The sequence below is a fragment of the Oryx dammah genome, unplaced genomic scaffold (assembly GCF_014754425.2).
Source record: "Oryx dammah isolate SB20612 unplaced genomic scaffold, SCBI_Odam_1.1 HiC_scaffold_29, whole genome shotgun sequence".
NCBI lineage: Eukaryota > Metazoa > Chordata > Mammalia > Artiodactyla > Bovidae > Oryx > Oryx dammah.
The window spans coordinates 99,373,456-99,388,009 of NW_024070213.1; positions in this window are offsets into that span (position 1 = coordinate 99,373,456).

The following is a 14,554-nucleotide window of genomic DNA, read 5'->3' on the forward strand; positions in this document are numbered from 1 at the left end:
TGGAGTCAGAGGGATTCAGTTTATACTCTGGTCAGCTACTTGCTAATCTGTGCCCTAGAGATTTGTTTTGTAATCCCTTTCAGCAAAAGATGTCCTCATCTATAAAATGCAGTTACTGAGAGAATTTGTCTTCTTTATTTGTGAAGATTGAATACGATAATTCATGTCAAATACATAGCAATTGGCAGCTACACAAATGTTAGCTGCTATTATTTTTTCTGATAAAATGGATTTAAATTGAATTTGAGAAACATCTGTTCTCTCAAGTCATTCTATTTTATTAGCTGAGTTTTATTCAAAGTCATAGAAGTAAATCAGAAGGATCTTCCTATTACTGAATTAAAAAATGGGTTAATGTTTCTCACAAGTGAAGTCAAGGTTGAAAGCTCAGAACAAGGTAACACAATACTTATCATCCATCTCAACTCTGGGGGTAGAGACTATTGTAGCCAGAGGACAGTTAAGTTGTTGTATCCAACATTTGTTGAATGCTTCTTATGGGCCTGGATCCATGGTAAATGCCTGAAGGAATTATTTCTTTGAATTCTTTTGACAATTGTACATAATAGGTATTATTATCTGTGTTTTAAAGAAGAGAAATGGAGACATGTGGGAATTCAGCAATTTGTCCCAAAGTTGCATGATTGTTAAATGATGGAGCTAGGATACTAACCCAGGCCCTCTGACTTTAGATGTTAATCTATTTACCACAGATACTTTCTGCATTCTATGTTTCTAGGCATTGCAAAAATGTTCCATTGGCTACAATTAATTCTGTGTCCTGACTGTTGGGACTCCTGGAAGAATTATATAACAGCTCTTAAAATTACTATGGACCATGAGACCAATCTTACCAGTTGTCTGTGTGAAGAAACAAGACAGAACTGATTCATTTCTATTGACCACAAGTCTTGGGAATTTAATTGTGTCCAAGGGAGTGGATTTGATCCCCAGGTCAGCAAGATCTCCTAAAATAGGAAATGACAACCCGCTCCAGTATTCTTGCCTGGAAAATTCCATGGACAGAGGAGCCTGACCAGCTGTAGTCCATGAGGTCGCAAAGAGTAGAACATGACAGAATGACTGAGTGTGCACACACACACAGGGAAAGAAAGTGGAGAATATCTTCTTGGTTTCAGGTTCAGTAAGTGTCTGGAGAATTCAGACACTGTCCATTTACCATATGTAAGGTAAAAATTACCTCTTCTCTCAGGGGCATTTGAGACATATATGTAATTGTAATAATGCAGGCCTCTAGTCCACTAGGTCTTATTGAAGGTCTTTCTTTCCTAAATAGCATTTTAAGAAACTTTTGTTCTCACTGCCTCTTTGAACTTTGTCTATTTGTATTATTGATACCCCAAAGTAGCCAACAGATGTGGACTCTGTCTAGTGACCAGCTAGCTTGTGCAGTCTGCCTTTGTCATGCTATAATGGCTATTATCCAAACTATACAGCATGCTAAAAATCAGAGACATTACTTTGCAAACAAAGGTCCATCTCATCTAGGCTATGGTTTTTCCAGTAGTCATGTATAGACATGAGAGTTGGACTATAAAGAAAGCTGAGCGCTGAAGAATTGGTGCTTTTGAATTGTGGTGTTGGAGAAGACTCTTGAGAGTCTCTTGGACTGCAAGGAGATTCAACCAGTCCATCCTAAAGGAGATCAGTCCTGGGTGTTCATTGGAAGGACTGATGTTGAAACTGAAACTCCAATACTATGGCCATCTGATGTGAAGAACTGACTCATTTGTAAAGATCCTGATGCTGGGAAGGATGGAAGGCAGGAGGAGAAGGGGACAACAGAGGATGAGATGGTTAGATGGCATCACTGGCTCAATGGACATGAGTTTGGGTAAACTCTGGGAGTTGGTGATGGACAGGAAAGCCTGCCATGCTGCAGTTCATGGGGTCCCAAAGAGTCAGACATGGCTGAGTGACTGAACTGAATCGCTGTTATTACTACCTCTTGCTGTATCATTGTTTATGTATATAAGCTTCTTTCCTTAAAAAAAGCTTTTCCCTCATTGCTGTATTTTACCTTTCAGTTGGGGAATCATCTTCAGTAGATTTCTGAACCAAAGCTACTATTGATGTTTTTGTAAACTACACAACAAGACCTGAGTAAGAACTGTAAGTTTGCTTTTAACCTTCATGATCATCTCACTTCAGCTTTTAAATTTTTACATTGTGGACATTTCTTCCACTAGACCACTCAGGTATGACCTACATCAAATCCCTTATGATTATACAGTGGAAGTGAGAAATAGATTTAGGGACTAGATCTGATAGATAGAGTGCCTGATGAACTATGGAATGAGGTTCGTGACATTGTACAGGAGACAGGGATCAAGACCATCCCCATGGAAAAGAAATGCAAAAAAGCAAATTGGCTGTCTGGGGAGGCCTTACAAATAGCTGTGAAAAGAAGAGAGGTGAAAAGCAAAGGAAAAAAGGAAAGATATAAGCATCTGAATGCAGAGTTCCAAAGAATAGTAGGGAAGAGATAAGACAGCCTTCTTCAGTGATCAATGCAAGGAAATAGAGGAAAAGAATAGAATGGGAAAGACTAGATATCTCTTCAAGAAAATTAGAGATACCAAGGGAACATTTCATGCAAAGATGGGCTCGATAAAGGACAGAAATCTTCTGGACTTAACAGAAGCAGAAGATATTAAGAAGAGGTGGCAAGAATACACAGAAGAACTGTACAAAAAAGATCTTTGTGACCCAGATAGTCATGATGATATGATCAGTGATCTAGAGCCAGACATCTTGGAATGTAAAGTCAAGTGGGCCTTAGGAAGCATCACTACGAACAAAGCTAGTGGAGATGATGGAATTCCAGTGGAGCTGTTTTAAATCCTGAAACATGATGCTGTGAAAGTGCTACACTCAATATGCCAGCAAGTTTGGAAAACCAAGCAGTGGCCACAGGACTAGAAAAGATCAGTTTTCATTCCAATTCCAAAGAAAGGCAATGCAAAAGAATGCTCAAACTACCGCACAATTGCACTCATCTCACATGCTATTAAAGTAGTGCTCAAAATTCTCCAAGCCAGACTTCAGCAATATGTGAACCGTGAACTCCCTGATGTTCAAGCTGGTTTTAGGAAAGGCAGAGGAACCAGAGATGAAATTGCCAACATCTGCTGGATCATGGAAAAAGCGAGAGAGCTTCAGAAAAACATCTATTTCTGCTTTATTGACTATGCCAAAGCCTTTGACTGTGTGGATCACAATCAACTGTGGAAAATTCTGAGAGAGATGGGAATACCAGACCACCTCACCTGCCTCTTGAGGAATCTATATGCAGGTCAGGAAGCAACAGTTAGAACTAGACATGGAACAACATACTGGTTCCAAATAGGAAAAGGAGTCCGTCAAGGCTGTATATTGTCACCTGCTTATTAACTTATATGCAGAGTACATCATGAGAAACGCTGGACTGGAAGAAACACAAGCTGAAATCAAGATTGCCAGGAGAAATATCAATCACCTCAGATATGCAGATGACACCACCCTTATGGCAGAACGTGAAGAGGAGCTTAAAAGCCTCTTGATGAAAGTGAAAGAGGAGAGTAAAAAAGTTGGCTTAAAGCTCAACGTTCAGAAAACGAAGATCATGGCACCCGGTCCCATCAGTTCATGGGAAATAGATGGGGAAACAGTGGAAACAGTGTCAGACTTTATTTTGGGGGCTCCAAAATCACTGCAGATGGTGACTGCAGCCATGATATTAAAAGATGCTTACTCCTTGGAAGAAAAGTTATGACCAACCTAGATAGCATATTGAAAAGCAGAGACATTACTTTGCCGACTAAGGTCCATCTAGTCAAGGCTATGGTTTTTCCTGTGGTCATGTATGGATGTGAGAGTTGGACTGTGAAGAAGGCTGAGCGCCAAAGAATTGATGCATTTGAACTGTGGTGTTGGAGAAGACTCTTGAGAGTCCCTTGGACTGCAAGGAGATCCAACCAGTCCATTCTGAAGGAGATCAGCCCTGGGATTTCTTTGGAAGGAATGATGCTAAAGCTGAAACTCCAGTACTTTGGCCACCTCATGTGAAGAGTTGACTCATTGGAAGACTCTGATGCTGGGAGGGATTGTGGGCAGGAGGAGAAGGGGATGACCGAGGATGAGATGGCTGGATGGCATCATGGACTCGATGGATGTGAGTCTGAGTGAACTCCGGGAGATGGTGATGGACAGGGAGGCCTGGTGTGCTGCAATTCATGGGGCCGCAAAGAGTCAGACACGACTGAGCAACTGAACTGAACTGAACTGATATGACTATCCAATGCAATACACCTCTAGTGTTTCATTTCCTGTTTTCCTCCTTTATAAAAAAGGATTGCCTGTATTTCTCTTTTTCTTCTGGACTCAAGGTGTTATTTTTCCTCTCCTATATGTATAATCTGTTTTATGAGATCTCAATATTTTCCTTAAGGAAGTTATTCTCCATCTAAATTAACTTGTATCCCATTAATTGCTTTCAATCTATTTAGGTCTAGTAGTGAAACAGAAGCATACTTAAAAAACTAATTAGGTTCCATTTGGACTAATGAGAGTTTTCTCTATAGTCCTCTTAAATTCTCCATACTAAAATTAAGGCCAAAAGAACATACATTGTGAATAGTAGATCTTACATGTGTATATTGGTGAGTTGTAATAATGACTAAATCATGAATATTGCATCAAGATATAGAATATCTCCACTATCTCAGAAAGTTCCCTTGTGTTTACTTCCCAAACAAGTCTTGTAACCATGGATGAGAAAAGTAATGATTTCTGTATCAAACTAATTTTCTCTATTTTTGAACTTCATAAATATGGAATCATACATTTTGTACTAATTTATTTCTAGTTTCTTTTTCTCAGTGTAAGATTTTAAGATTATGTCATTTCATGTGTTAGTAGTTCTCTTTTTTTACATTTTTATTTTGAAAAACAATTATTAACAAATGTACCATTTTATTTTATTTATACCTATTTTCCACATATACTCTTACTGTATTATTTAATTATATTAATTTTTCAATTGAAAAAATATTTATCTTTAATGGAGGTAAGATTTTACTATGTTGTGAGTTTCATGTGTATAGTATTGCATTTTCTTCTGTATATTCTGCAGTGTGCTCACCACTAAAAATTTATTTTCCATTTCTCATCTTACTGTTGATTTCCTTTACCCATTTTGCTCTCCTTCACTTGTCTTCATTCCTTCCCCTGTGGTAACCACTATTGTGTTCTCATTCTCTACATTTTTGTTTTTTGTTTATTTTCCATATTTTTTGGAATGCATTTTATATTTTTACTTTCTAAATTTTTTTACCACTGGGTAATTTAAATCTTCCCTTTTTTTCCCTTTAAATAATTTCTATTGGACTATAGTTGACTTACAATGTTGTGTTAGTTTCTACTATACAGCAAAGTGAATCATTTATACACATGTCCACTCTCTTTAGATTATTTTCCCAGATAGTCCATTATAGAATATTGAGTAGAGCTCCCTATGCTATACAATAGGTCCTTATTTATTAATTTTTAAAAATATTCCACAAATGAGTGAAATTATGTGATATTTGTCTTTCTCTATCTGACTTGTTTTATTTGCATAATAGAAGATTTTTGGGGACACATGTTTTCATTTGTCTTCTTTTTCTTTTTTCTTTTTAAATTATTTACTTTAATTGAGGGATAAGTGCTTTGCAATACTGGTTTCATTTCTGCCATACATCTACATGAATTAACCATAGATGTACATATGTCCAGTCACTCTTGAGCCTCCCTCCCACCTCCCACCCTTTTCTATCCCTCTAGGTTGTTACAGAGCCCCTAAGTCATACAGAAAATTACCACTGGCTACATATGGTGGTGTATATGCTTCCATGCTACTCTCTATTCAATTCACCCTCTCCTTCCTCCACCCTCCCCAGCCTGTGTCCATAACTCTATTCTCTATGTCTGCATCTCCACTGCTGCTTTGCAAACAGATTCTTCAGTACCATCTTTCTAGATTCCTCCTATATGAGTTAATATACCATACTCGTTTAACTTTTTCTGACTTAGTTCACTGTATAATAGGCTTGAGATTCATCCACATCATTATAACGGACTCGAACGCAGTCCTTTTAATGACTGAGTAGTATTCCATTGTATATATGTACCACAGCTTCTTTATCCATTCATCTCATGATGGACATCTAGGTTGCTTCCATGTCCCAGCTATTGTGAATAGTGCTGCAATGAATATTGGGGTACATGTATCTTTTTGAATTTTGGTTTCAAAATTGAAGTGATATTGAAGTGGTATTGCTGGGTCATTTGATAGTTTTATTCCTAGTTTGTTAAGAAATCTCCATACCATCTTTCATAGTAGTTGTATTGGTTTACATCCACACCATCTGTGCAAGAGGGTTTCCTTTTCTCCTCACCCTCTCCAGCATTTGTTGTTTGTGGATTTTTTGATGATGGCCATTCTGACTGGTGTAAGGTGATATCTTATAGTTTTGATTTGCATTTCTCTAATATGAGTGATGTTGATCTTCTTTTCATGTGTTTGTTAGCCATCTGTATGTTTTCTTTGGAGAAATGTCTGTTTAAGTATTTTTCCCACATTTTTATTGGGTTGTTTTTCTGGTATTGAGTTGTATGAGCTGCTTGTATATTTTGGAAATTAATTATTTGTCAGTTGTTTCATTTGCTATTATTTTTTCCCATTCTGAGGATTGTCTTTTCACCTTGCTTATAGTTTCCTTTGCTGTGCAAAAGCTTTTAAGTTTAACTTGGTCCCACTTGTTTATTTTTGCTTTTATTTCCATTATTCTAGGAAGCAAGTCACAAAGGATCTTGCTATGATTTATGTCATATAGTGCCTATGTTTTCTTCTGAGTTTTATAGTTTATTTTCTTATATTTAGGTCATTAATCCATTTTGAGTTTATCTTTGTGTGTGGTGTTAGAAAGTGTTCTAATCTCATTCTCTTACATGTAGCTGTCCAGATCTTCCAGCACAACTTATTGAAGAGATTATCATTTCCCCATTGTATATTCTTACCTCCTTTGTTAAAGATAAGGTGCCCATAGGTGTGTGTGTGGGTTTATCGTGGGACTTCCTACTTGTTCCACTGGTCTATATTTATGTTTTTGTGACAGTCCCATACTTTCTGGATGACTGTAGCTTTGTAGTCTGAAAACAGGTAAGTTGATTTATCCAGCTCCATTCTTTCTCACAACTGCTTTGGTTATTCGAGGTCTTTGTGTTTCCATATGAATTGTGAAATTTTCTGTTCTAGTTCTGTTAAAAATGCCATTGGTAATTTAATAGGGATTGCATTGAATCTGTAGATTTCATTTGGTAATATAGACATTTTCACAATATTGATTCTTCCAACCCAGAAGCATGGAATATTCCTCTATCTGCTTATGTCTTTGATTTCTTTCATCTGTGTCTTGTATTTTTCTGTATTCGGCTCTTTTGTCCCCTCAGGTAGGTTTATTCCTGGGTATTTTATTCTTTTTGTTTCAATGGTAAATGAGATTTGTCCCTTAATTTCTCTTTCTGATTTTTCATTGTTTATATTGATTGTGTATCCTATACTTTACTAAATCTTTACCCTAATTAGCTCTACTAATATTGTGATAGTATCTTTAGGGTTTTCTATGTACAGTATCATGTCATCTGCAAATCGTGAGAGTTTTCCTTCTTCCTTTCCAATCTGGATTCCCTTTATTTATTTTTCTTCTCTGACTGCTGTAGTGAGGACTTCCAAAACTATATTCAATAATAGTCGTAAGCGTGGGCACCCTTGTCTTGTTCCTGATCTTAGGGAGAATGCTTTCAGTTTTTCACCATTGAGAACAATGTTGGCAATGGATTTGTTGTATATAGCCTTTATTATGTTAAGGTAGGTTCTTCTGTGCCCATTTGTTTTGAAGAGTTTTTATCATAAATGGGTACTAAATTTTGTCAAAAGCTTTTTCTGCATCTTTGTGATTATAATATGGTTTTTATCTTTCAATTTGATAATATGGTGTATCACATTGATTGATTTGTATCTATTAAAAAAAGCCTTGCATCTCTTGGATAAACCTGACTTGATCCCTGTGTATGATTTTTTTTAATATGTTGTTGAATTCTGTTTGCTAAAATTTTTTTGAAAGTTTTTGTATCTACGTTCATCAGTGATAGTGGCCTGAAATTTTCTTTATTTGTGATATCTTTGTCTGGTTTTGGTATCAGGGTGATGGTGGCCTCATAGAATGAGTTTGGAAGCGTTCCTTCCTCTACTATTTTTTGGGAAGAGTTTCAGAAGGATAGGCATTAGCGCTTCTCTAAATGTTGACAGAATTCCCTTGTGAAGCTGCCTGGTATTGGGTTTTTGTTTTTTGGGAGATTTTTATCACAGTTTTGATTTCAGTGTTTGTAATTGGCTTGTTCTTAATTTCTATTTCTTCCTGGCTCAGTCTTGGAAGGTTGAATTTTTCTAAGAATCTGTCCATTTTCTCCAGATTTTCCATTTTATTAGCATATCAGTTCAGTTCTGTTCAGTCACTCAGTCGTGTCTGACTCTTTGCGACCCCATGAATTGCAGCACGCCAGGCCTCCCTGTCCATCACCAACTCCTGGAGTTCATGCAGACTCACATTCATCAAGTCAGTGATGTCATCCAGCCATCTCATCCTCTGTCGTCCCCTTCTCCTCCTGCCCCCAATCTCTCCCAACATCAGAGTCTTTTCCAATGAGTCAACTCTTCACATAAGGTGGCCAAAGTACTGGAATTTCAATTTCAGCATCATTCCTCCCAAAGAAATCCCAGGGCTGATCTCCTTCAGAATGGACTGGTTGGATCTCCTTGCAGTCCAAGGGTTAGTTGCTTGTAATAGTCTCTTATGATCCTTTGTATTTCTGTGTTGTCTGTTGTTACTCTCCTTTTTCATTCCTAATTTTGTTGATTTAAATCTTTTTTGCCCTTTTTTCTTCATGAGTCTGGCTAATCATTTGTCAATTTTATCTTCTCAAAGAACCAGCTTTTAGTTTTATTAACTTTTACTATTGATTCCTTTATTTCTACTCTGATCTTTATGATTCTCTGTTACATACATAGGATTGGGGTAGCTGAGTCATAGGGTAGATGCATGTTCACTTTATAGAAAATGCCAAGTGGTTTTCCAAAGCAGTTTTTCCATTTCATATTCCTGCTGGCAATGCATGAGAATTTTAGTTGTCCTACATCCTTTCCAGAATTTGATTTTGTTAGTCATTTTAAATTTGACTCTTCTAGTGAGAGAAGAGGTATTTTTACCCAGGGCTTTAATTTACATTTCCTTGTTGACTAAATATGAAAAAGATTTTTGATCCAGATGCATTTGGGTTATTTATGAGAACTGATCTATTTTGATTTTGTACTTTGTCCTAGTGTGTGCTGCTTACACTGATTTTGAGCCTTTCTTCTAAAACATAGTCTTCTAGAGTTCTCAATTGAATATGTGAAGTACTTTGTGAGATTTCTGTATTCTTGCTTGCCTAGAGTGAGACTGTCTCCCAATAGTGTATGACATCTAATATCTCTATCAGTTAATAGCCTTGTAACAGACACTCTCTACTAGACTTTGTGAATTCTTGCCCTGAACTTATTCTGTCTTTGCCTCTTCATTCTTGCTAGACTGTCATACTCTGCTTAGAGTCTCTCTTTCAACAATATGGTCCATTAAGTTTCCTTGGACAAAACCTGGATCACACATAGGGCTCATCTCCTGTGTTTCCTTACTCATATGGTCACAATTCTGCCCTGGTCTATTTACAATGCCTAAAAATGGTTTCATCATACAGATTGTCCACTTGAAAGATTGTTTACAGTGTGCAGGGAATTTGGGTACCAGTTGCTCCATCATGGCCAAGTGCAAGACTTTCTGCTTTGTTACTTATTAGTTAACTCAGGTGGCTCAGTGGTAAAGAATTCTCATGCCAAGCAGGAGGTCCAGGTTCAGTTCCTGAGTTGGAAAGGTCCCCTGGAGAAGGGAATGGCAACCCACAACAGTATTCTGCCTGGGAAATTCCATGGACAGAGAAGCCTGGCAGGCTAAGATTCATGGAGTCACAAAGAGTTGGACACATCTCAGTGAATCAAAAACAACAAAGTAAATACTTAAGTGTTCAACCATAACCTAATTTTATTGTAATCTTTTCTATTTCTCCATTCAAATTACTATAATTCTAGATGATAATTATCTGTATACATACCAAAATATCCTGGGAATTCATAATTGTGTAGTATGTTGAATTTTTTTTTTGTGACTAAAGGTACTTAGGTATAGATATAGTAATGATTATTCTTCAATAAATTAAAAGAAATTTAAAATTGATATTTATCAATATCACGCTCACTCACTTATATCTTATGTGCTTCCTTAAGTTGATGGGAAAAGAATAAGTCTTCAACTTTGTGAATTTTGGATAATCTTACGTTGTATCAGTAGAGATATGTCTACCATATCTGTCATGCATATTAGGAAAAAAGAAGGTTGAACTGGTAATATGAAATGACTGCTCTAAAGGGCATTAGAATGTGACACCATTTTAAACTTATATTCTAGTTCTGCATATTAAAGACAAATTGTCTTAAAGATATTTAATTCATTTTTTACAGTCATTAATTGTAGAATTTGCTACTGAAATAATGGAAATTTATTGAAAACATGGTACTGGTAGAAAGTCAAATTAGAAGGTCAAAGAATTCTGAGAAAGAAAATATTTCAATGGGCTCTTTACAATTTTTATCCTGAGGAATAAAGAAAAAAAGAAATAGAATTCTTGTAAAAATAGATTAACCAATTTAGAAACAAGAATGTGTATTTCAGATGAAGAAATGGAACTACTATATTAGTCTGTAGAATTTTTCATTAATTGTGCAATTAAATGTCATTACTTTAAACAATAAAACAAATGAGAAACATTATAAAGGAGACAGCACTGGACTCAGGAAGTGACATGTTTCTTATATCTGGCTTTATGTTGGGTCTGATGGTCATTAAATCAGTGTCGGTCAAATTTTTATTTATTACCCATAAAATGAATGGATATGCCAAATAATTCTAATGTTCTTTTATAAAATTTTATTTATCTTTAATTGAAGGATAATTGCTTTACAGTATTGCATTGGTCTCTAGCAAACATTGACATGAATCAGCTATAGGTTTACCCATGTCCTTTCCAATTTGAACATAACTCGCACTTCCCTCTCCATCCCACCCCTCTAGATTCTTATCAATCTCAGGTTTGAGCTCCCTAAGTCATACAGAAAATTCTCATTGGCTATCTGTTTTACATATGGTAATATATGCTTCCATATGAAACGTGATCAGTTGAGTTCAGTCCAGTTACTCAGTCGTGTCCGACTCTTTGCGACCTCATGAATCGCAGCACGCCAGGGCTCCCTGTCCATCACCAACTCCCGGAGTTCACTCAGACTCATGTCCATCGAGTCAGTGATGCCATACAGCCATCTCATCCTCTCTCGTCCCCTTCTCCTTCTGCTCCCAATCCCTCCCAGCATCAGAGTCTTTTCCAATGAGTCAAGTCTTTGCATGAGGTGGCCAAAGTACTGGAGTTTCAGCTTTAGCATCATTCCTTCCAAAGAAATCCCAGGGCTGATCTCCTTCAGAATGGACTGGTTGGATCTCCTTGCAGTCCAAGGGACTCTCAAGAGTCTTCTCCAACACCACAGTTCAAGAGCATCAATTCTTCGGCGCTCAGCCTTCTTCACAGTCCAACTCTCACATCCATACATGACCACAGGAAAAACCATAGCCTTGACTAGACGGACCTTAGTCGGCAAAGTAATGTCTCATGAACTCCTTATTGCAAATTCAGACTTACATTGAAAAAAGTAGGGAAAACCACTAGACCATTCAGGTATGACCTATTTCAAATCCCTTATAATTATACAGTGGAAGTGACAAATAGATTCAAGAGATTATATCTGATAGAGTGCCTGAAGAACTATGGACGGAGGTTCATAACATTGTAAAGTAGGCAGTGATCAAGACCATTCCCAAGAAAAGCAATGCAAAAAGTAAGATGGCTGTCTTAGGAGGCCTTACAAATAGCTGTGAAAAGAAAAGAAGCTAAAGGTGAAGGAAAAGGGAAAGATATACCCATTTGAATGCAGAGTTCCAAAGAATAGCAAGGAGAGATAAGAAAACCTTCGTCAGTGATTACTGCAAAGGAATAGAGGAAAACAATAGAATGGAAAAGACTAGGGATCTCTTCAAGAAAATTACAGATACGAAGGGAACATTTCATGCAAAGATGGGCATAATAAAGGGCAGAAATATTATGGACCTAACAAAAGCAGAAGATATTTAGAAGAGGTAGCAAGAATACACAGAAGAACTATGCAAAAAAGATCATGATCCAGATAAGCACGATGGTATGATCACTCACTTAGAGCCAGACACCCTAGAATGTAAAGTCAAGTGGGCTTTAGGAAGCATCATTACGAACAAAGTTAGTGGAGGTAATGGAATTCCAGTCGAGCTATTTCAAATCCTAAAAGATGATGCTGTGAAAGTGCTGCACTCAATATGCCAGCAAATTTGGAAAACTCAGCAGTGGCCACAGGACTGGAAAAGGTCAGTTTTCATTCCAATCCCCAAAAAGGCAATGCCAAACATTGCTCAAACTACCGCACAATTCCACTCATCTCACACACTAGCAAAGTAATGTTCAAAATTCTCCAAGCCAGGCTCAACAGTACATGAACTTCCAGATGTTCAATCTGGATTTAGAAAAGGCAGAGGAGCCAGAGATCAAGTTGCCAACATCTGTTGGATCATCAAAAAAGCAAGAGAGTTCCAGAAAAACACCTACTTTTGTTTTATTGACTATGCCAAACCGTTTGATTATGTGGATCCTAACAAACTGTGGAAAATTCTGAAAGAGATGGGAATACCAGACTGCATGACCTGCCTTGTGAGAAATCTGTATGCAGTCAAGAAATAACTGTTAAAACTGGACATGGAACAGCAGACTGGTTCCAAATCGGGAAGGAGTATGTCAATGCTGTTTATTGTCACCCTGCTTATTTAACTTATATGCAGAGTACATCATGAGAAATGCCAGGCTTGATGATGCATAAGCTGGAATCAAGATTGCAGGGAGAAATATCAATAACCTCAGATATGCAGATGACACGACCCTTATGGCCGAAAGCAAAGAGAACTAAAGAGCCTCCTGATGAAAGTGAAAGAGGAAAGTGAAAAAGTTGGCTTAAAACTCAACATTTGGAAAACTAAAGTCTTGGCATCCAATCCCATCACTTCATGACAAATAGATCGGGAAACAATGGAAACCATGAGAGACTTTATTTTGGGGGGCTCCAAAATCACTGCAGATGGTAACTGCAGCCATGTAATGAAAAGACCCATGCTCCTTAGAAGAAAAGCTATGACCAACCTATATAGCATATTAAAAAGCTGCAACATTAGTTTGCTGACAAAGGTCCATCTAGTCAAAGCTATGTTTTCTCCAGTAGTCATGTATGGATGTGAGATTTGGATCCTAGAGAAGGCTGAGAGTTGAAGAACAATGCCTTCGAACTATGGTGTTGAAGAAGACTCTTGAGAGTCCCTTGGACTGCAAGGAGATCAAACCACTCAATCCTGAAGGAAATCAGTCCTGAACATTCATTGGAAGCACAGATGCTGAAGTTGAAACTGCAATACTTTGGCCACTTGATGTGAAGAAGTGACTCATTGGAAAAGACCCTAATGCTGGGAGAGATTGAAGGCAGGAGGGGACTGGGACGACAGAGGGTGAGATTGTTGGATGGTATCACCAACTCAATGAACATGAATTTGAGCAAGCTCCTGGAGTTGGCAATGGACAGGGAAGCCTGGTGTGCTGCAGTTCATGGGGTCATAAAGAGAAAGACTGAGTGACTGAACTGAACTGAATATATGTTTTCATGTTACTCTCTCCATACCTCCCACCCTCTCCTCTCCCCTTTCCCAACAGTGTCTTATTCTAGGTTTTATTATTCTAAGTTGATAAAAACCTTGAAAAGTTGAAATAAATCTTTTTTTTTTTAAGAAAATGAGGTATCACAAGCTATTCCACCATCTTGAGTATCATCATGCTTATATGTCATTAGAAATTCCATTTTTATTACTTTTTTAAATTGGTAACTACTGCAGATTTGACAATCTTCCTTAATACTAGCTTGCATATTAAACAGTCAGTCTGGTCAACATTATGTCCATGAGGCAACGTGATGATTATTGGCTATTTTTTCTATCTTATAAATAAATTGGCCTGGATAGGTAGAGATGTAGATGTTCATCCAAAATCATTCATATTAGTTCACCACATAATTTTATATTTAGAAATACCACAGGTCTATGATTACGTCTCAGTCACATCCACAAATATGCTTTGGAATTGGTTTTAATAATTTAATTTTTCTTACTGTTAACATTCTGTTTTCTGAGATTCTCATGGGAGCTTCTTATTTCCAGTCTGATAAAAAATCCATTTCCACTTCCTGCAATCA